Source organism: Toxorhynchites rutilus, chromosome 1 (genome assembly GCF_029784135.1).
Source record: "Toxorhynchites rutilus septentrionalis strain SRP chromosome 1, ASM2978413v1, whole genome shotgun sequence".
NCBI lineage: Eukaryota > Metazoa > Arthropoda > Insecta > Diptera > Culicidae > Toxorhynchites > Toxorhynchites rutilus.
The window spans coordinates 52,863,157-52,885,158 of NC_073744.1; the positions used below are offsets into that span (position 1 = coordinate 52,863,157).

The 22,002-nt window shown below is 37.4% G+C and overlaps 1 protein-coding gene across 2 annotated transcripts in view; it reads left to right on the plus strand.

Moving 5' to 3' along the window:
• The first annotated feature begins 315 nt into the window (after positions 1-315).
• LOC129773439 (beta-alanyl-bioamine nonribosomal peptide synthetase ebony) overlaps positions 316-22,002 on the plus strand; it is a 126,887-nt gene continuing 105,200 nt past the window's right edge. Inside the window, exon 1 of one of the 2 annotated variants that reach the window (XM_055777111.1) lies at positions 316-815. The gene's annotated coding sequence lies outside the window, so the exon portion shown is untranslated. Of the gene's footprint in view, positions 816-17,037; positions 17,657-22,002 lie in introns of those variants that run through there. The other variant, XM_055777071.1, reaches the window with a different exon arrangement.

Consider the following 22,002-nt stretch of genomic DNA (forward strand, 5'->3'; position numbering starts at 1 on the left):
GCTCAGAAGAATATAAATATCACTACCCAATCGTGCTCGGGTCACCATCTAGCATCATTCAGCTTCAAGCATCACATATCGGAAACCGGTGGCGTTCCGTAGCTCGCAAGTCTCTCGCGCTTTTCGTTCTTAATCCAACCCTTTCGCGTGCGCCCGATAAACCACAGCTCGCTCACTCTCCGCGGCGCAGAGTCGGAAGAGACACGACGCACGGGAAAAACTCCATTCGGCGATTATCACAGAAAACCCTGCGCTACCCTTTCCGTTCGGACGTCTTGTGCTAGTAGACAGCGGGCGTCGTGTGCCACCGGAGAGGGTCTCATATAAAAGCAATGAAACGTCGTTCCAGCTCAATTAGTTTGTTTTTAAATTTCCTACCAGAAACACCCGTTTCTCCCGCACCGACCCCACTCGGTCAGCACCCATCCCAATAGACGACGATCTGCCCCTTCTAGCCCCCTTGTCGGTAGTCCAGTGATTGGAGAGCGTGCGTGCGTGCGTGCGTGTGATTATGTCCTGAACTTTGACCAAAGGAGTGATTCCGTCCCCAAGGAGGACCCCACAGTAGCACTGCTTGCAGAGTGAACGAAAACAAAACAACGGATTCGTTGAATAAGAGGAGAAAAAGCGTGATTTCTGTGATTTCAAAAGCATATTTGAGAAGATACCACAAATATTGACGAAAACAAAAGGGAATCGTTAAATTAGCCCTGAACAAAAGTGAGTGATAAGTTCGTGACTAATTTTCCGAAGTGTGACCACACAAGAAGGATTTGAAAAACAAACAACAAAGATTGCAAAGAGGATCATCAACAGTAAGTTTCGAATATTTGAACTGGTAGTTGTGGATATAAATTGTAAAAAAATATATGGAGGCAAGAATAGTGTTTCGCGGAGTAGGCGCATAGTGATATTCTGATGAAAAAATAACAATTTAACATTTGTTTTGTTAACAATGTTTTATTATTCAATACTTGAACAAAATATGGTAACAATTTAGTCTAAATACACTAAATGCATTCAAAATGGATCGAATTTATTTTGCATGAATAGAATAATTCAGTGGACCTAAAAAGTGTATGTTAAGTAGAACTATGTGAAACTAGCCTTAGCTCCGTTTTTCGTGTTGGTATCATTTATATATATGTCACAAAATTATGCATCTAACGGCAATCTGCGAAGTTCAATTGTGTGAAAACAATATTAGAGTCCAGATCCAATGTGTCCCATCAACAAACTGAGATGACAGATTTGTGTTGTGTAAATTCGTGAATCCAAGTATTCACAACTATTCGCAATAAATCGCATTGATGGTTATAATTCATGATCAATCCGACATAATAATTCTGTGTAGACTGGCTTACAATATTTTATTTTTTTATTAGTTTTTCATTGCAAAGATGCCATGATTATTCATAACACTTGGTGGAAATTATGGATTCTTTCAAACGTGATTAAGCATTGTTTTTATTCGACTGAAATTTTTATGAAATCGAACCGAATTTTGCCAGAAATGTAGCGGAACTTTAGATGGAAATTTGCATATTTCAATAAAGTTTTGATATAGACTGTCCTAATTCTGCATTTTATCTTAATTATTTACAAAAATTTATAACTCGAAAACTGTAATACCTACAAAATTTTGGTCAAAGAATAAAATGTAGAAAAATGTTCAAACTTTCATAAAAAATACCAACATTTTTTTGAAAAAAAAGTTGTTTCAAAATTGAAATTTATTTTTCTCAAAAGCGTATTTTTTCAAATTCTCAAAAAAATACATGAAAAGCCCTCTCAATTTTCAATAACTCATCCATACATCGGAAGATGGGCACTTTTACAGGGAAAAAGTTTATCTAAGAACAACTTTTTCATGTTTCCTCTGAAAAATTACAACCGGTCCTTATTAAATTTATAGTCAAGACAGCGATCTTAGATCTTATAAATATATGAACTTTTGTCAAAAACGTCAACTTCCTGTCTTTTATAGTTTCTGGAATATATGACATTTTTGTATGGAGTTTCCTGGAAACAATATGTTTTATTCGTCTTTTTGTTTGTAATTCTCACGTTTGAAATGATCTTGACATGTTTCTAAAAAGAAAAAGTTTAGCGGATTGTGTTAATCGCGATAATTTACACTTAAAATTGTTACGAGTTAATCATCAGTAGTAAATTTTCAAAGGAAACTTGAAAAAGTTGTTGCTAAAAAACTTTTTCCCTGTAACAGTGCCCTTCTTCCGATGCATGGGTGACTGAATGTTCAAATTTACATACATACGATCGATGTTCTCATCATTACTGTTTGCCTTTTCCTTCTTTGCCCTCCACTACATGAACAAATCAGGGAGCAATATACCTGCTATTTCATTCACTTTGGGTCCATCCATCTTTTTTGGGCTAACCGAGGCTTGCTGAGTTCACTGATTTTTCACTGGGTTTGATTGGATTTTTGTTTAAATGATTGCATTGCCTTGAAATGATTGCCCTTATTGCCCTATAATAGACACCAAGACACGACCACATTATTCACGCAGAACTATGAAATTATTTGCTTGTTTTGTTCACTTTGAATATTAATTTAGAAGGTATTGAAATTTTCTGAATAACTCCTTTTAAGGACCCTGAAAAGGGTCGGTGTTTGTGTTGAAGCAGTTGATGATGGTTGATCCACAATTCATTCTGGTTTCACGCTACAGGCCGGACACTAATACACAAGCAGGTCAGATGTCACAATATGTTTCCTTATGACAACTTACACAATGCACTGAATATACGCGAACGACAATCGTGACAGCCTTTTTCACAGTTGACACATACTCATTCACGGGTGATTATATATTTCCACCAGCACCATCATTCCAGATTTATTATCCATTTCATTTACCTTTGACAATTCATTAAACCAACAGTAATGTGTGCGCTTAAGGCAAAAACACAGAAGCACTTTCAACCAGACAACATGAGAATTTATGCGGTGCTTCAAACGAACAAATTGTGTGCACAACTCTGTTTGTTGGATTGATAGGGAAGCTCTGGTTGGATGGTACACAGTTCTCCGATGTGCCTCTGGATTGAACTTGCAAGTTCACTGATCGCTTCGTTACTTCTTTCTTTCTTTGTTTATTTTATAGAGGCTCTAAACTTGTAAGTTCATTCGCCTCCGCTTCGTTGGGGGACGGGTTTTTGACGTAGGACTACGTCTTTCATTTCTATACTGGGGTGCAAGTACAAAGTTTCGAAACGAGAGCGTTACGCCGGACCAACAATATTTTGAGCGTCAATACCTCTTAACCAACTGAACGAAATGGTATGATAACGACTCCATTGGAAAGTTAAAATGTCTACGCGTTATATGCTGGTTACTTATTGATCCAAAAACTTGTTTCAATAACTCAAAATAATTTTTTTAAAGCAATCTGTTGAAATCATAACAATCTAGCTCAATGATGCTGATTACTTTTGTGGTGATTGGAATGTGTTCCCGAACACGGACGCAAAATCAAGGCACTGGAGAAACCGTTATAGCGAATACATGTAAGCTGTAATTCCTTTTACTCGCTTGCATGAGTGCTGAGGAAACCGTCATAGCGAACAGATACAAGCTGTGAGTACTTTTACTCACTTGCTTTGCGCTGATCATAATGGGGGGTCTCCGTAGCCACATTGGTTGCGCGTTCGCTTGGTAAGCGATCGATCGTGAGTTCAAAACTCAGGGCCCCCATTGACCATCTTTGTGTTGTTACAGAATAACTACGTCCACGCAACAATCATCAGCGATGGAGATCGATCCACGGTCGAAATAAGATCGATTCATCCATACAACTGCTCTGCTCTGCAAGACACATCGGGCTGCTGTTCTATAAATAACTCAACAATGGATCAACGACTGTCTCCGCTGTCCAGTCTTAACTGGATAATGGAAGAACAGATAGAAAACTCTTACGCCTAAATGGCTACTGTGTAAATTTGTACCATTTGCAATGGTATATAAGGGAATACTCTAACGCCGAAAAATGGCAACTGTGTAATGTGCTAATTATAGATATGATAAATATGTGACATGTACACGATTCAAATTCGGCTCTGTTACAGCTAAAATGCTAATGAGCCTAAATTAAACAAAAGGGATAAAAAAAAAAGAATGTTAAATAGCCTGCCAACCAGTGAACGAGATGATGCAGTCAAGACGCCGAAGGAACACAACGGTTTCCACAAACAAAAGGCACTGGTGCGTAGGGTTCTTTTAAGATTCCCCCTAAGCACAATGAGGATTCCATCAGAAAGAGAATTGGTACCGCCAAAAAGGCGGCCAAGAAGGCGCCAGCATCGGAAAAGGCTGCCGTTTCCGTGGATAAGAGCTGAGCATAGAAGACGACTACCTCTCCCTCTCTCACACACTCACAATCTTGTGTATTGTGCACACGAGAAAATGAATCATATATCAACTATCTTCTGTTGCTTTTACTAAGCCACGCAAACCCATCGGCTCTTTTTAGGGTCATCAACAAGTTCAAAAGGATTGAATATTATGTGTAACCCTATAGAAATAATTTCATACGAACACACACTCATTCACTCACACTATCACAATATTCATTCACACATTGAGAATTGATTCAGATGCAACTTCAAACAAATGATTACCAAGCCAGTGGTAGTACTCTACTCTGTCCAACTCCTATAAGACCACCCTGATTCTATTTCTATTTTTTTCTATTTGTTGAATGCTTAGAATAAAATATATTTAAAGTCAATTTAATTCAAAAGAGTTGTTTGTTTATTTATTGTACTTAAATATGATAATTTCAGCTGTCCAGTTTCTATAAGACCACTTCAAAATTCATATGTATTATCAATGAAAAATTCAAAACGATCGGCCGATTTACATGTCAATAATTGACAACCTTGCCATTTCGAGTAATAACCTTGAAAATTCGTGTTGGAATACTATTTACCAAATTCTGCTGAACGGATTTCTCGATATTTTTCCATTTTTCGGAAATTGCGACCTTGAGCTCATCAATCGCGGTGTACCGTTTTCCGTCAGTGTAGATTCTGCGTACAAGGATTCCCTCCTAAGATTTTCAACAGGATTCAAGTCTGGAGAGCGAGCCGGCCAGTCCAAAAAATCAAGTTTTTGGTCCTTAATCCATTGCTTAGTTTACTTGCTGGTACGAATAGTAGCATTGTTTTGATAGAATGTGATTTTTTTGTGACGATATCCACGCAAAAACGGTAGGAGAAAGGATACCAGAACATGTGTGTAATCCTTGAATGATGTGAAAGCTATCGTGAGCTTTTCGGTTGCACAGAATCCCACACAAACCATGCACGAGCCTCTACCAAAATTCCTGTTTGAAAAATCCTGTTCCTTCTTCCGTAAATCACGCCAGTACCCATTGAAACCATCAGAAGCATCCAAATTGAACTTTTTTTCGTCGATGAAGATAGCCTATACATTGAAGAACTTTTCGTAATGGTATATAGCAAAATGTATTCCTTTGGAAACATTCTTTATCACAACATGCCATGTCCCACCGTCGGTTCATGTGAGCTTTGGCAAAACTTAGACGTCTTCCGATGTGAGATGATGCTTTAACCTTTTAAACTCTCTTTATGTTACCAAAATTATTTTATTACCAAAATTTGACGAATTGTCACCCGAGAAGTTGAGAAGTTGAAATATTGCTTTATCTGCATAAGCGATTTTGAGGTGTTCGAAACTAACTAACTAACTAACTAACCAACGAAACCAACGTACTAACTATTTCCTGCTTATCCCGGTCAGAGAGTTTAGATTTACGTAGAGCTTTCCCCTTCTTACCCTATCCTTGAGGATTCGCCAAATAATTGAGCACAACTGGATGAGATCGACCAATCTGACGAGCAATTACTCTAATAACAACATTTTCTTGGTAAAATGCATCGATTTGTCTTTCTTCTCTCTCCGTAAGCACTTTTCCCTTCGGCATTTTCCAGATTTATCGATCAAAACAACTAAAACAACGGGAAATGTAACTGGTCTTATAGAACCTTGACAGTTGAAAATACGAAAACATTCGTTTACGCTCAGCGCTTATGAAACATATGAAAATCATGCAGTGTATGGTAGTCACCAATACATACACACTAGAGTATAAATTGAAGCATTGTCAATTTATATTCAGAATTTAATTTTCGACACAAAGCATCAAGATCATCACCTGGTCTTATAGAAGTTGGACAGAGTGTACGTCCACCTTGTGGTTATGTCACCCACTTCTAGCCTTTTATGCATACTGATTGATAGGATAACCACATAGGGGTGAAGCTTGCGATGCAATGCTTTACTTCGTCTTTACTTCATTCTTCCTTTGTATAGAGTAAAACCGTTATGTATGAGTTCAGCATTAGGAAATGAGTGTTGTCTGTTCGCTGGCTGATGCAAGACTGTGATTTCAGCGAAGGTCAGCGAAATGTAATCTAGAAATCGGTGTAACCGCTAATAGTGAACGTTATCGAAAACAATTGATCGGATTGAACTGTGCTCTGCTCCAAAAGCAACAAAAATGTCAAGCACCACAAAGTGATTTTTCTTGATGACAATGCTTGATAACACACCGAGCATGTGTATGTGTACGGCAACAATTATGTTTCGTATGCCAACACTTGGTAGCGTCAAACACGTTTTCAGCTTAATCCCTACGGGATGAATGGGTCATATTTGATTGACTCTAAAAACCACAAAACAGTATGAAGGACGAGATAAGCATCAGAACATTTCCCGGTAGATTCGTAGAGCTCAAGGATACAATATACAATTCTCTGTTAATGTTCCATAGTTTTCTAAATCCTTCTAAAGTTTGAATCGAATGATGTTACCAGCAACTACTATTAGTTACGAGTTTATTTATGTTCGGAGGGTTGAGATTTGTTTAGAAACAACCTAGATAAAACCGCATCCATTTCGAGAAATTGCATCTGCCCACTGCACATTATATCCCTTAACTCTACAGAACATGTGTGGATATTTTTCGTTGTTCAGGATCATATAGCAATCGTTGATGATCCAGTTTATCGTCTAATTTCAGTCTTTAACCGGTTTGAAAATTCTAGAACGTTTCGTAGGTATGACAATGTCATTTAATGTCATGTCATCACAAAAAACACGGAAATGCGGAAAAAGGAAACAGTTGACATTGACAAGTGACAATACAAGTTACTAACCAGTATATTTCACATTGCTTCTCCTTAAATCCCCTCAAAACAAGATTATACTTTGATTCTGGAGGAAGCGAAAAAAATATACTGAAGACCAAAATCCGAACAAATACGTGGGGATTGTATTTAATTCCGTACATTTTCCCCACGAGTATCCGATGAAATTAAACTAATTCGCAGATCTACGGATATTTACGTTTATATCCGAAATCCGAAATCCGAACGTTCAAAGGGTAAACCAACAATAAGAATTAAACCCATAAACGCCAGTATCGTCGAATCATCAAACGTGAATGCAGAAAATGCTAATTTCCAAAGGGGGGTCCAGCAGCAACCAACTGATGCGCGTCGATAGCCACTCACTCCAATTGCATTCTGATAGCTCGTATGACGTTCTCCGCTACGCAAGCTGCCATCAGCGATAGATGCATTTGCATAAATAACCCGTTTGTAGGATGAATCAATAAGAAATTCTCGCTGGTTTCATATTCCAGCTTATTTCGCATAAAGAGCGCTTGATTAACGCTCAACCATATAGATGCAGACCAATGTCAATTGTACTTATAGCTCATACCCCCTGGAGCATAACGCGCAGGAACAAATACTCGCTTGGCTGATCCTCACCCAAATCAGTCACTTGTTCTCAGTTGCTCCAGCGGAATAATTAGTTCCAGTGCAAAAATTAAGCTCTCTAGAAACACTCCTCGGAAGCGGTAAACGCAGCGACAGGTTGAAATAAGAAACGCTGTGAATTAAACACCCATCGCTGTTCGATACGATATGATCGAAATAATAAATTGTAGCGAAACGCTACCGCTGGCAGCGATCAGCGATCAGAATTGGGTATCTGTTTAACGATATTTATCACCAACTCATGTGCGAATAAAGGATAGTTGAAATGAAGGGATCGTTTGCAATCGTTTGAGATGAATTCTATAATCTAGATTTGTACTATTGTCCGTTCGCTTCCATTGCGTTCCTTGCTTTGAATATAGAATATTAGAATGATTAATGATTCAAACGCACATCAAGCAAAGTAAATTTATTTCTTCGAAGTCAAGCCTCCGGTTTCAGAATAATTGAATCAGTTTATAATTACTTAACCTGAAAAAATTTCACTTTCAATTAATTGCTTATGATGAAATATTCTGAAATGTTGCGTCATCTACATTTTTAGCAAATCCTACCTCTGACGGGGGCTATTTTATTGTAAATTCTTGAACACAGGGGTACACAGGTTAACCCGAGTCCCGAAGTGTTTGTTCTCTAGAAGAGGAAATGCCATTTCATCCAGCTGATTTTACTGATTTATTGTGGGTCTCAGTGGTGAAACCTATCGAATATCCCATCGTGCTGTGATCGGCGGGGATTACAGCTACAGTTGGCTACCTCCCGTCCGGCTTGATTAAATTCCTGAATCTCTGTTAGGTACTTCGTACGGGTACTTCTGTATCACCAAACCTAAATTTGAATTGAGACATGCTCAGCCCCGTTTTGATTAAAGTTGGATCAATCAATTATATGTGGATAGCTTTCATCGAATAGAAGCAATCGTCGGAATAGTTTTGCAAAACTAATTATTGCCAGTTCCCAGACGTTTTCCCCGTCTTCGTCTGAATCGATAACCTGTACAGTAATATTTTATGTTAAACGGATCAAATTCTACCATCTTTCTCTCGTATCCCCATGGAACATAATGAGCTGAGGAACGATTATTTTTTGCGATACGCTAAGTTGGGGTAATATCCTGTCGGTTTCATTGATGTTCAATTGTAAAGACATTATTCAAACAATCAATCTCTTGCGCCGCAATGAGTGATCTGGTTATCCGTTGCTACTTTTTCGGTATAATGAACGCTTCCTGTTTGTATAGTTGGGGTGGTGGCTAACTGGAATTGAATTACCCAGATGACTGAAGTGGACGCATGGAAAAAAATGCACTCGCCAATACACATTGCACCAATCAATAGAGCAATTCCATGCCAAATCAGCCGAAAAACGACAGATTTTGACGCGACCTTCTACGATTTTTTTTAAACTTTCTACAACTTTCAACTACTCAAAATCTACTCAAAATCCTACAAACTACTAGCTTCAATCCACATTTCTATTCCCCCTGACATGAATCTCGTTTCCCGCCTATACAATCTTATTTCTACGTTCATATCAAGTGAAACGAAAATTAGATTTCTGATGTGAAAAAATGGTTACACAATTTTTTTTATCCCATTTATTTATTTATTAGGCTCATTAGCATTTTATCTGTAACAGAGCCAGGTTTTATCGTGTACATGTACATATATATTATTTTTTTTATCCAAAATATATATTTTTATTAAGGCTCATATGGCGTCAACCTGACGGGGCCGGGAGTTCAATATTTCGACAATGTTTGCCTTATAACTATGTTAGTAATATGTAACCGATTACTCGCGGATGGCTCGAGGTTAGTATTACAAGTGTTTTCCATTACATTATGGTAAATTACACTGTAGTAGCCATTTAGGCGTAAGGGTATTTTATCTGTTCTTCCATTCTTCAGCAGACCGGACAGCGGAGACAGTTTATATTGATCATTGTTGGGTTTTTATAGAACAGCAGCCCGATGTTTCTTGCAGAGCAGAGCAGTTGTATGGATGAATCGATTCTATTTCGACCGTGGATCGATCTCCATCGCTGATGATTGTTGCGTGGACGTAGTTATTCTATAACAACACAAAGATGGTCAATTGAGGGCCCTGAGTTTGAACTCACGATCGATCGCTTTGTAAGCGAACGCGTAACCAAGTGGCTACGAAAACTCCCCGGTTACACCATTAATGGACGGTTTAAAAAAATATATATATACGTGAATTGTCTACCCACAGTGAATTCAAACCAACGAACTATAAAGGTTCTCACGTTAGTATTATAAAGGGGGTGCAGTTTAGGAGCAATTCTACACAAAATTTTAATTCACTTTGTCTCCGAGTTCAATTTTGTGAAAAAAAACGTACAGAAAAAACGGGTTTATATCGACAAAATTCACAAATTTGTCAGTGGTTCTGGACACAACACTGCACGTTATTTTATACGTGTGAGTAATTGTCGTGTACAGCTATATGGCATCCGCCATGTTTTTGGTGCCAACATCTCAAACTTCAAAACTATTTGTTTTTCTTCAAAACAGCGATCCGCGATGACGGCATTGAGCTTCGTTTACTAGTTTAGGGGAGCGTCAAAGAATAGCTGATTTTCAGTTGGAATGAAAGTTTTCAAAATATAAAATTATGAATGAAAATTAGCTTTTCTATAACAAATTAGTATTCTATTTGAATTAAAAACATATTAGTTTGCAGGTGGGTAAAAAGTCTCATACGAAAATTGTTTATGAAGACAACTTTATTTTATAATGAAAAAAAAACAGTAACAATGTTGGAATTGTATAGCCATATGGTTGAATGAAAGTCAGAAATACGTGTTTCAAGTAATTAAATAACATGGTGTGAAAATTTTCATTCAAATTTTAAAATTCAAAAACTGGCTTCGTGCCTTCTAATCTGATAGAGATTACACTAACGAGTTTGGGACCCAAATTATGGCTCTAACTTGAAGTCGCCACCAGACGTCGACGTCATCGCGAATTACCAATTTACCACCATCTGATATATCGTGACATATGATGAACATTTTCAGCAGAGTGATAGTGAGATGGGTGGTGACAGTAGATAGAGTGAAATAGCGATAATCGTGCCATGCGGCTGGTCGTGTACGATACAAAAAAATGCGGTAGTCGAGTCGTAGAGTGAGATAGCAACTAAACGCCCAAATGACTGTTGAGCAGTGCTGAAAATAATCAATTCATTCATTTCAATTCGAACGAAAAATACCATCAGCCATCAGTCGACAACACTTCTCTTCACACCAATATCGCGGGTTCATTGGCTACTTTGATGTACGAGTATGCTTCACTCATACGGATCACTTCTCACTGTATTCCTTCTATTCGATTGAATAACCGCACCTTCATTCAAGCCGCTTATCATGCTGTTATTTGAGATTTACATTTGTCCCTATCAATGAACTAGTGACCGACACTCAATCGACACCCGACGATGCGTTGGTTTGTTTTCAGAGAAAAACAGAGGAGCAACTGGCGAGAGTGAATTTTTCATTTCTTTCATTCTTACACTCCTCGCATTATTGTGAGAGTGTGGTGCTAACACATGAGTGAGGGGCATTAGAGAATGCTCTCCCATCGCCTGCTCTGTGTATGCCCTGCTTATATGACAGCGAATAAACCGAAATCATGCTTCACTGCAGAAAGCCGAGGTTGTGAGAATGAATTATTTGTTTTAGTTCAGGCAAATACATTCATCACATTCAAATGAAAAGGAATAACGTTCGTTTGACAATGAACCCTTTCGGGTCTCAGTTGACAAGGTTAGGTTAGGTTAGTGAACGAGCAATGCTTTCATTGGTGACGAATGATGTTTTCGTCGATTTCTTTCGATTGAGACTGAATTTTCACCGCACTGCTGTTGAGTCTTGTTGACGGAGAAACTGCTGGAAGAAGCTATTTCCAATTGAATACGAAGAAAGATTTCTTCAAAGTCCCCTGACTATTCTTAGTTGAATATGATTATGTCGAGCTCTGTCCGACAGGATAACATGTTCGTGCCGAAGGAGAACAAATCACTCCAGTCGCCACTGCCACACTAATCACTTATTTCTTCATAGCTTCCAGCAATCACTTGAACTCATTCCTAATTTCATCTTTGCAACATACTCGCGATCCTGATCAGCTGAAGCACGTGTTTCGATCGCTATCGAAAAACCAGCACTCGAAGTGCTATTGTCCCAGATAAAAAATCTTCGCATCGACAGCTTTGCACACGATTGAGGAATTTCAACTAGCAAAAAAAAAATTAAAGTGAAGAGAAGATGAAGAGACGACAAGTGTTAGTTATAGACACTAATTTAAAATATATGTGAACATTGATTTATTATACAATCATTGTTGTCGACAACTATTATATTTCACTATTTCACTATTTATAAAATAGTCGAGCCGAGCGTCAAACAACTTTGGTGAGGAATGTCTATATTTTCTGAATGAAAACTAGTTCTTACAGTTACAGACTATACGCAAGTGTACATGTTATTGTTTTCACACTAATTGAGTGTTGATCCTTTGCTTGACTTTCTGCAGAATCTCATTCAGTAGCTTTTTCGTTGATTGGGCAAACATAGCGTGACTTGCCTTCATCATTAAACACATTCCACTAGCACTCGGATAACAGTATCAGTTTCATTTTTTATTCACTTGAAAACGATAGCGATACACGAGTTTGGCGCTTTTTCGAAACATTGACGGTCAAATTGGACGAATTGGGCCATGAATTATTGCACCACCCTCCGTGATCTGCAGATCTTGCCCAGCAATTACAATTTATTTCCAAACCTTATAAGATTGCTCCAAGGCAAAAAGTTCGTGTTTTTCCAAAAAAAAAATTTCATAATTTACAAAAACGCACAGAGTTTGTCTGACATAATCGGTTGCCATTAAACTGCGCTACAGAATACATTGTTATGATGTTTGGAACGATAGCTATCAAAGGATGGCATATTGCCGTGGCATGTAATCAGAAAAAATCGATTGTCCTCTTCCAAATAGACCCCATGCGACCGTAGTGAACGCGTTCGATTCACTTCTCGAAGGCTTTCTGGAACTTTATATTTGGTATAATCATGAGTACTTCCAATCTTACCTCATTATAATTTTTGAATTTTATGGAATTTGAAGTATCACATGGTACAGCCAACCTAGCTTCGGCAGAAAAAAAAATGCTTTTGCTGAAGGTAGAAATGAACAAAGAAAAGCAACTTTTTCAAAAGCTTTAAAATGTGTGTATGTATGGGAGCAGACATCTCTTTCCCTTAGACTGAACCGTCAGCTTGGGATTGTACCAAAAAAAAAAAAGTTCAAACGATGTCAACGGGAATCGAACAAAGGCCGACTGGAATGCAAATCTGTTTAACACGACCACGCTTTCAACATAGCTACTATTTTGTTTGCCACTGTTGAGTTATCATCATTGGCAAACAATATCAAACATCGAACATGGAAAAAAAATTGACTAAAATATTTAAGGTAACCTAATCTTGTACCGACTGGTTTGACGAACAGACCGAAAAAATATTTTAGGCATTCAATAATCGAATATTTGCTTGTCGTGTTTTGTGTCGAATACAATTTCAGTACACGTTGATCAAATTTTTTCTAAGATTTGTCTTATGGGCTATACATTAGTCTGTATTAGGTTTAAATTTATGAAAATTTTAAGCATTTCCATTTCCCCATACATTTGTTCTGTCCAGTTGTGTGCTTTCCGAACAAAGCTGTCAATAACGGGCAACTTAAGCAGCCGCTAGAATAGAAACAAAGAAGGGGGATAGCGAAACCAGAATATTTGCGAAGTAAACTCCACCCTTGCATATTAAGTAAGCTTTCGCTAGTAAACAAAAGTCGCTTCTGCTCGTTTCATGTTTTATGTTTCCCCTCGAGCTGTAAACGCTAGCAGTACATGTGAATAGCACACCTTCGATACTTTTAGTTGCCATTAGTATTTGCTCTCGTGCGCATCGGCTCTGTTCTGATGCTACAAGCTCCTAGCTTTTTTGACGGTTTTGACCGAGAGTCGAGAAACGATTTTTCATAAATGGTCATTCTCTCAATGTTTCATTTTTATCGCTGCAACTGTGTATCTGTTAGACGCGTATTTGATACTTGTTGGATGGCGATGCACGGAAGATACCTCTCATTAAATACTCAGTTCAATGCGTACATTGATATAAAGAAACAAATTGCGACATATGACCAATTAGTGTATTGTTCTCGTAAAGGCCAAAAGAATCGTTGCTTCTCGAAATGATTCTACAAAACCACGCAAGCCATTAAACCTTTTCAAAGTCCCTGAACTTTTTACTAAAGAGTTATTTATGAAATTTCGACGTATTCGCAAATAATATGCAAAATGATAAACCAACAAATTTAAAAAAAAAATGATTGCGTAGTCCTATTAGACGGAAAATTTATCCAGCATTTTTTCGCCTGTGACGTCAACAGTGGAAATAAATGAACAAGTGAGCAATTCAACAAATAAAAGAGGTATGTTTTGCGAACGGATGCGAAGGTAAATCATGTATTATGCATTCTTTCTTTCAACTTCGTTCCCATGCATGTTGTATGCAACACAAAATTATGTGCAGTAATTCGATCTATCAAACAAATTAGCAAATCTCGCGTAACTTTTGAAAAGGTTCTATGTAACATTCACATCAACTCGAGAAAAACGAAGTTGAAGACCGAAACATTGTTCCGCGAAATTTTTCAAAAGGAATCGATCTTTATCTCTACCTTCACCAATAGTAGTCAATAATAACTCTGAAAAACCAATCGTAACTGTTGTTATGTGATTTTAGTTTCAAATTGAAGCCTCAATGCATCACTCAAATTTCATACAAAATTTCATCAAAGCAACGAGGAAAGTGTCACCCATACAGTGATCGTTCGTTAATTGGGCCGGAAAATAAATATAATTATCGAATTTTACTCGCTAACTGGACTGTAAAACAACCAAAGCAATACTTCAAATTGAAGATGACATATATTATTGATACATAGCTGCTTTGCAACCCAGTGATCGTACGCCCTTTTATGGACAAGTCCAGTTGAAGATAGAACAGTTAGCGAATGACGAATGACTCGAGAAAAATGAAGTTGAAAACCAGAAGTTTGTTCCGCGAATTGTTTTAAAAGGAATCGATCCTTATCACTACTTTCACCACTAGCAGCCAATAATAACTCTGAAAAACCAATCGTTACTGTTGTTCCGTGATTTAAAATTGAGGCATCCGAGCGAAAAATGTTACATTGGACGTTTTTACTAACCGCGTTTGTACATTGGACAAAAATTACACTTCGTGCTAGAGGTAGATCATTATTGATCGTGGAATTGCACTAAAAACGATAACAACACCCGAAAGTAACAAAAACTCAAAAAGACCGAAGTATGGCTTCGTGTTGTTTTGATTGCTTTGTTACTTCGGACATTTCTAGCGTCAGAGGAAAGTGGCGTCCGAAGTAACAGTTGAGTGCCTAAAATCCGAATCTGTACATTGGACATTTTTTGTATCGGTAATAAAAAGGTGAAAAGGATAGATACATGAACGATTGTTTCTACAATGCATTCAATGATTGAAAACTAAGAGTGTGCATCCATCAACTCGATTTGCTTACATTTCCAAAAGTTACGCGAGAACTGTTTTGAACAATGACAGTCCTACGTCAAACTTCCGTCCGTGCTCTAGGCTCAGCCCTTTCTACTTTTTTCTCTCAAAGTTTTGTCACATTCTTTTTTTGTTTGAGCAGCGTTCTTAATGTTTTGTCCGACACAATAAGGGCGCTTCAGAAGCCACACTTTTCGAATTACAAATTGCTTATAATTATTTTTTTCCGGAGCCTGTCCAACTGTATGCAGGACGACTAATACCTAGGAGCCAAATGTAAGGATGATTTTGTTTCGTATTCGAACATGGAGCAATTAATTTAAGAAATTTTATAATTATTCTGTGGACAAAAAGGATAATATATAAAACCAGAAAACCTTTAATAGTTCTGTTGAACATTTCGCAACAGTTATATTGTTTTGAGATATACTATGTGATATTTTTACTACAATAATCATAAGACCAAAACATAAAAATATAATGCTTATATAATGCTATATAATACTTTTTATTAACTTACATCTTGTATGTTTTGTAATACACTTTCTTACGATACCCATATTTTATTACATTGGAATGCTTTTTCGTCTTCATCAAAGATTGTTGTATTCGTTGGATTACATTATCAACATCCTGTAACTGAATGAGCCAATAAAGGATTTCTTTTTCCCTAATATAATAGAATTTTTAGTGAGGAAACGTAAATACGTGCAATACAAATTTTGTACCAAAACTGTCATTTCTGATCTCGAATCTTATTTTCATTAGCTATCTTTATGATTTTGACAACCGTGCGATGATTGAGAAAAAAACAGAATGGTGATTTTGTTTACATTAAATGTTTTTAAAAAGATAAGTAATATCGAACGAGTGTTGATAAACAATGTTTTAAAAAAACATACACAATATGTCGATTTTCATACTAATAAGGCAGTTGCCGATAGAATATTAATCTCGTGAAATTCCCCAGCCACTGTGAGTGTTTTCCAGTAAATGCAGCTTTTCATTAATCAAAAAACCCTGAAGCGCAGGATTACAGGAAACACTCGCATATTAAAAAATCCCCGCTCGATTCAATCAGAAACGCGTCAATCTAGCCGTGGCCATTCGTAAGTATTCCAATTATTCAATTACACCCATTCTATTGTGATTAGCCAAATTATGAAATAAATAAATAATGCGAATGCTCATTCAACGCATTGGACGCGGGCAAACTGTCACCGTTATGAATTCCCCACTGCTAAAAAGTCACCATAAATTGATCCCAACCGGTTGATAATACGCGAAATACCAACCCAACCCGCCCTCCTCACTCGCCAAGCCCCAAGGGCACATCGAACATCAACAACAATAACATACGAGCGACGATCGTCATCATCCATTCATCTCAATAATTCATTCACTTGTTGTGTTGTGCGCTGATCAGCCGTTTGCGTCCGCGTGTTTTGCTCCTGCCGCCTCTTCGGATGAATTTTCGCCCGCGCTCCAGGAATCAGCGACGCTAGATTGTTGTTATTGATTTGATTTTACCGCTTTGCCCGGAATTGTTTCAAGCGTGTTCCGAGCGTAAGGTAAACTCAACGTGATTCATAAATCGTGTCTGGTGGTACGGAATTGCGTAAGAACGTTATCCCCCCGCTGCGCTGGTCAACAACAATCTGACCTGTTCCGTGGATCCCGGTCTGTCATTTCCTATCAGAACGGGGTTGTGGCTTTACAGCCTAGATGAGATCTCCAGTAATCCACTCAGCACAAGCTACTTAATTCGCAACCCCGACTGGCGACACACGGTTTAATCATCTTCGTGCTATCTTCCCTGCAAACGCTCGGAGGGAAGTTCTACTCCGTAACGCTTTGGAGCTCATTCAAGTACCGAGTGCGGACCCGAGCGGACGCTTAACTACCGAACCAGAGAGATCATTCCAATTGCGATAAAGTGTGGCTGAGGTTAGATAAACCGTGAGTGACAAACGATTTCAGACGATTTTGCTGATCGTACGTTTTGACCGAAGTGTGGAAAGTGAGCAAAGAAGTGCATCCAACAATCGCCACCGATTGGTCAGTGCAACCGGGGTGTGGTGTGCCAGTGTAAATTAGGTTTATTGAAATACTCGTTTAGTGTTAGGCTGGGATATTCAGAGGGAATAAAAGCCGTCGGACTATTTTAGCAAGCAGCGACCCAAAGGTAAGCCTTCATTTGCCATGCGGTTCCGTATCAGTAGCTCGATTATCATCGCATTGTTTTTTTCCTACAAACAACTGATCCATCACAGTGAGGGGTGTTCTAATATAAAAAAATAATAATTATTTTGGAAGCTATGGTTCTAGTCAAGTGAAACAACAAGTGAACAGAACGAAGAGATCGAGCAAAAATTCTATCCCGTCGTTAGTTACGAGCACGAGCGCTGCCTGCCCTATCAATAATTCATAACCCGTTTGGGTTTTCCTGTGTAATTGTCTAAGGTGTTGCAAATCGGCTTGCTATTTGTGTTGCTTGCCTTACAATTTAGCTCGCGGCCAACCGACCACCGAGGTAGTAGCGCATTGTGTCACAAAGCAGCTCAAAGCTGTTGTTTCCTCACGAAGGATGAGAGTAACCGCTGCTACTGCTGCTAGGTCAGAACCATCCAGGGAGTGTAATAACCATTATTAGTAGCTACTACCACCTTCAATTGATTCCGCTGGAATGTGTCCAATCACGACAAACTCTGGTGGTCGATCGATTGAAAATGCAGATGCCTAATTAATATCTACTGGATATGAGTGCAGTAGAAATGAAGGACTCGGTTCAAATGGCATTCGGTACAAACATTTCTCTGAAAACAATACTTTAATCATCCGAAGAGGTTGGAACAATGTAGCCATTTAAATGGTAATTGCGTGGAAAATAACAATCCGATTATCAGTTCTTCCTGATAGAAATGATCGCATAAAAGTAATACATCGACTGATGCAATGCCGCTTCTGTGACAGACGGGAAGTGGTTATGCTAAACATGATGAATATAGATTCCGTTGCACACCGGAAAATGCATTTTTGCAAGCACTGCGCCTAACTTATTTATAATTCAATTATTTTTTCAACACAATTGAATAATTCCAATTTATAGTGTCACGCAAGGAAAAAATAATTACATTTGTGTGATGTTTCATGGAAATTTTCATTGAACCTGCCAAACGCTTCTCTACCTCTTCCATCTCGATTTTGTTGTTTCCATTTTTCATTTTCCGTATGATTCAATTCAATTTAGCCAATTTTTATATTGTCTAACGTCACAACAAAATACAGATACAATTTTTGCTCAATATAAAACATTTGCTCAAGATAACAAACAAACTAAAATACTAAGTAGATTATAAAAAATACAAGCAATTAGAAGAGCGAGGTACAGCGTGTTTTTCTAATTTTATCAGAACTTTGATTAATTGCGATGGAAATGCAATTGAACAAATAAAAAAATCAAGAAAAACATTGATTTTATATAGAATTCAATCAAGTTTGCTGCCACTCGATTTTATATGCGATTACGGGGCGGACTCGATTATATACAGGGCCTGATTCTCGAATACATTTCACGGTGGAAACAAAATAAACGGCACGCCATTGAACTACGTTTTACGAGTTAGTGAAGTGTCGAAGATAATAATGTGATTTCAGGCAGAATGAGCACTTTTCAAATAAAAAATCATTAATGAAAATTAACTTCTTCGTATCAAACTGGTATTCAATGTGAGTGGAAAACTTTGTTTTCTTCATGTGATATAATAATCTCATACAAAAATTTCATCTGAAGATAATTTGATGTTATAATGATAAATTTAGTGGGAAACTAACCTCGTATCCAGATGTCGACACCGTACCGTTGTCATCGCGAATACGTTTCATTCCGTTTCCACCGTGAAGTGTATTCGTAGTGTATTCGAGAATCAGGACCACAGTCTTTGATTTCTTTTCACTGTATACAATCGAGTCAAAAAAAAAAATTTTTATTCATATACTTTTCGTTTTTTGAATATAAAAGAAAAAATCAATTTTCGATTCATCATTCAATTCATTCAAAATAAATTTATCTAGAATCTTTTAAGAGATGATAGATGAAAACCTTTAACGCATATGGTCGAATTTCAACAATGACAGGGTTATTGAATATGTTTATTGTTTTATTGTTAAATCAACACTATTTCACTACTTGCTTCCATTTGAAAGATGAGAAAATTTAGTACAAAATTTAGTAGTAAAACATCTAAATTAGTGGATTTACATAATATTTTGGAAGTGAAAAACCTAAAAGATAGTAGTTTTGAAGGTGTTATAACTTGTTACGTGTTTTTTCCTCTCAACCAAATTAAAGCTTTCGAACCGCTCTACAATTTGTTCTTTGACACCCAACTTCAATCTTCCTTAATTTCGCTGCAATATTGTTAATTCCACAATTCCCGGTGGAATTCAATTAAAATCGCCAAAAATCACAATTTTTACTCCACTGTACTTATAATAGTCAATCAAAGTTCATCTTAACGTTGAAATATTAAATTTTTTCACAAAATAAGTAATATTTCAAATATTTAAAAAACTGTATATAAACGAGTCCAAAAGTGTATTTAATCGAATCATATGTAATCGAGTCCGACCTGTGAGCTGATCATTTGGAACAGCTCTTCAGCTCAGTAGAATTTTTCGATTGTTGGCAAAATTGCATCAGGAATGTATGTGTTCTAATATAGATGAAAACAAAAGCCAAACTCAAAGTTGAGAGCTGCTACAAGAAGCGGAACACTACAAACTCCGCGTGAATTCAAAATGTTTAGAAATTGCATACCAGAACATGCAGGATAACACCCTGAATGTCCCAATCATTTATAATTAATACAAGTAATGTTAGTACTTTACTGAGCAGAGTGATGCAAGATTCACTCTTGTGAACATGATGATGTTTTATATTATAATGGTTATTCCATAATTTTTTTTTCATTTTCCATACGTTTTCATAACGTGATTTCTGAATGTTCGTAAAATATTAGAAAATGGAATTATACGTTTATGCTAAGATAATTATTTATTTTATCAATTTTCTCGAATCATTTCTGTCTATATATTATCGTTAAGGAATAAAATCTGTGAAACGTGCTCCGATGATAACCTACTCCTCTTCTCTGTTACTGACCAGCAATTGAAAGCAGTCTTTCACAAGGAACTGAAGTCGCCGGAATGCATAGACGTTTTCTTACTAACTCATGTAGTTTTGAATACACTAGCTCTCTGGCTTTCCACTATACCAGTGGATCATCTGCAAGATATTTATCTAGCTGTACTATCGCTGCTGGTGATAGATCCTGCCTTCTTCAATCTCGTCGAACTTCTGCCATTAAGATTGAGCGGATTCTGTGATATTAACCTGAGTTTGATGCACTTCTACCCTTCTGCTTTGCCGTAGTTTTCTTATAACGGATTGATGTTGGAACTTAGAGTCATCTCCGAATGTTTGCTTCTTGAAACGTGGGTCTAACAAAACTGCTTGAGATCTTAATTCACTCTCTTCTATTCTATTGAGCCAAATCTTTGTGGTAGACCTATTACAAGTTCGTTTCTCAATATCTTCACGCTTTGTGAGAGAGCAGCTTCTGAAAATGTGCGAATCTTCCGCAACATAATGCGGTACAACACAAATGTTTTGGAGAGAGATACATTTTGTTCGGAAGAGATCTCAACAGTTACCTCATAGAATGTTCTCAAAACATTTACGCTCTGTTCCACTACTTCCCAATCAGAGCTATCTAGAGAAATTGTTGAGTTCAGCAAAGCCAAGGTAGAAACTATAGGTTCTTTGTTAAGTGAATCTCACCCAAGTATTTCGAAGGAGAAGTTCCAACGAGTTGGAACATCTTGTTTAAGCTTCAGTGCTGCTTTATTCAACGTTTTCTGCATGTCGATTAACTGCGATGATGCAGTTGAACTTTTTTTTAAATATTGCACAATGAGTTTCACTCTTTCAATCACCACCCTGAAGGATTTCCCTACGGCATTCTGAACAACTAAATTTAGTGAATGAGCATAGCAATTTAAGTGTCGAACATCCAAGAAAGAGGCTTCATATTAGAAGCGTTATCCGTAACAATAGAGGTTATTTTGAAGTCAATATTAAATGATTTCAAAACATACTTTATCCACGAATTAATATTTTCTCCTGTATGGTTTTCCTCGAATTCAGAGCACTCAAGCAGATAAGATCTAAAGACACCACTTCGATCTATGAAATGGGTCGTCAAAGCATAAAAACTTTTAATATTTATGTTGGTCCAGTCATTACTAGTGAAGCTACCCGCTGTAGTATGTTATAAGTCCACTTCTATTGAAACCTCATTATACGAAGCAGGCAACTAGGTGTTCGTTAGTGTCTTCCTGTTCGGTAGGGTAAACGTTGGACAAAGCATGTGAACATTTTTTTTAAATTCAACATCTTCTACGAGCGAAAACGGATGATGTTCTATACATATCATCTTCAACAGCTGCGAGTCTAGACATCTTCTTTTA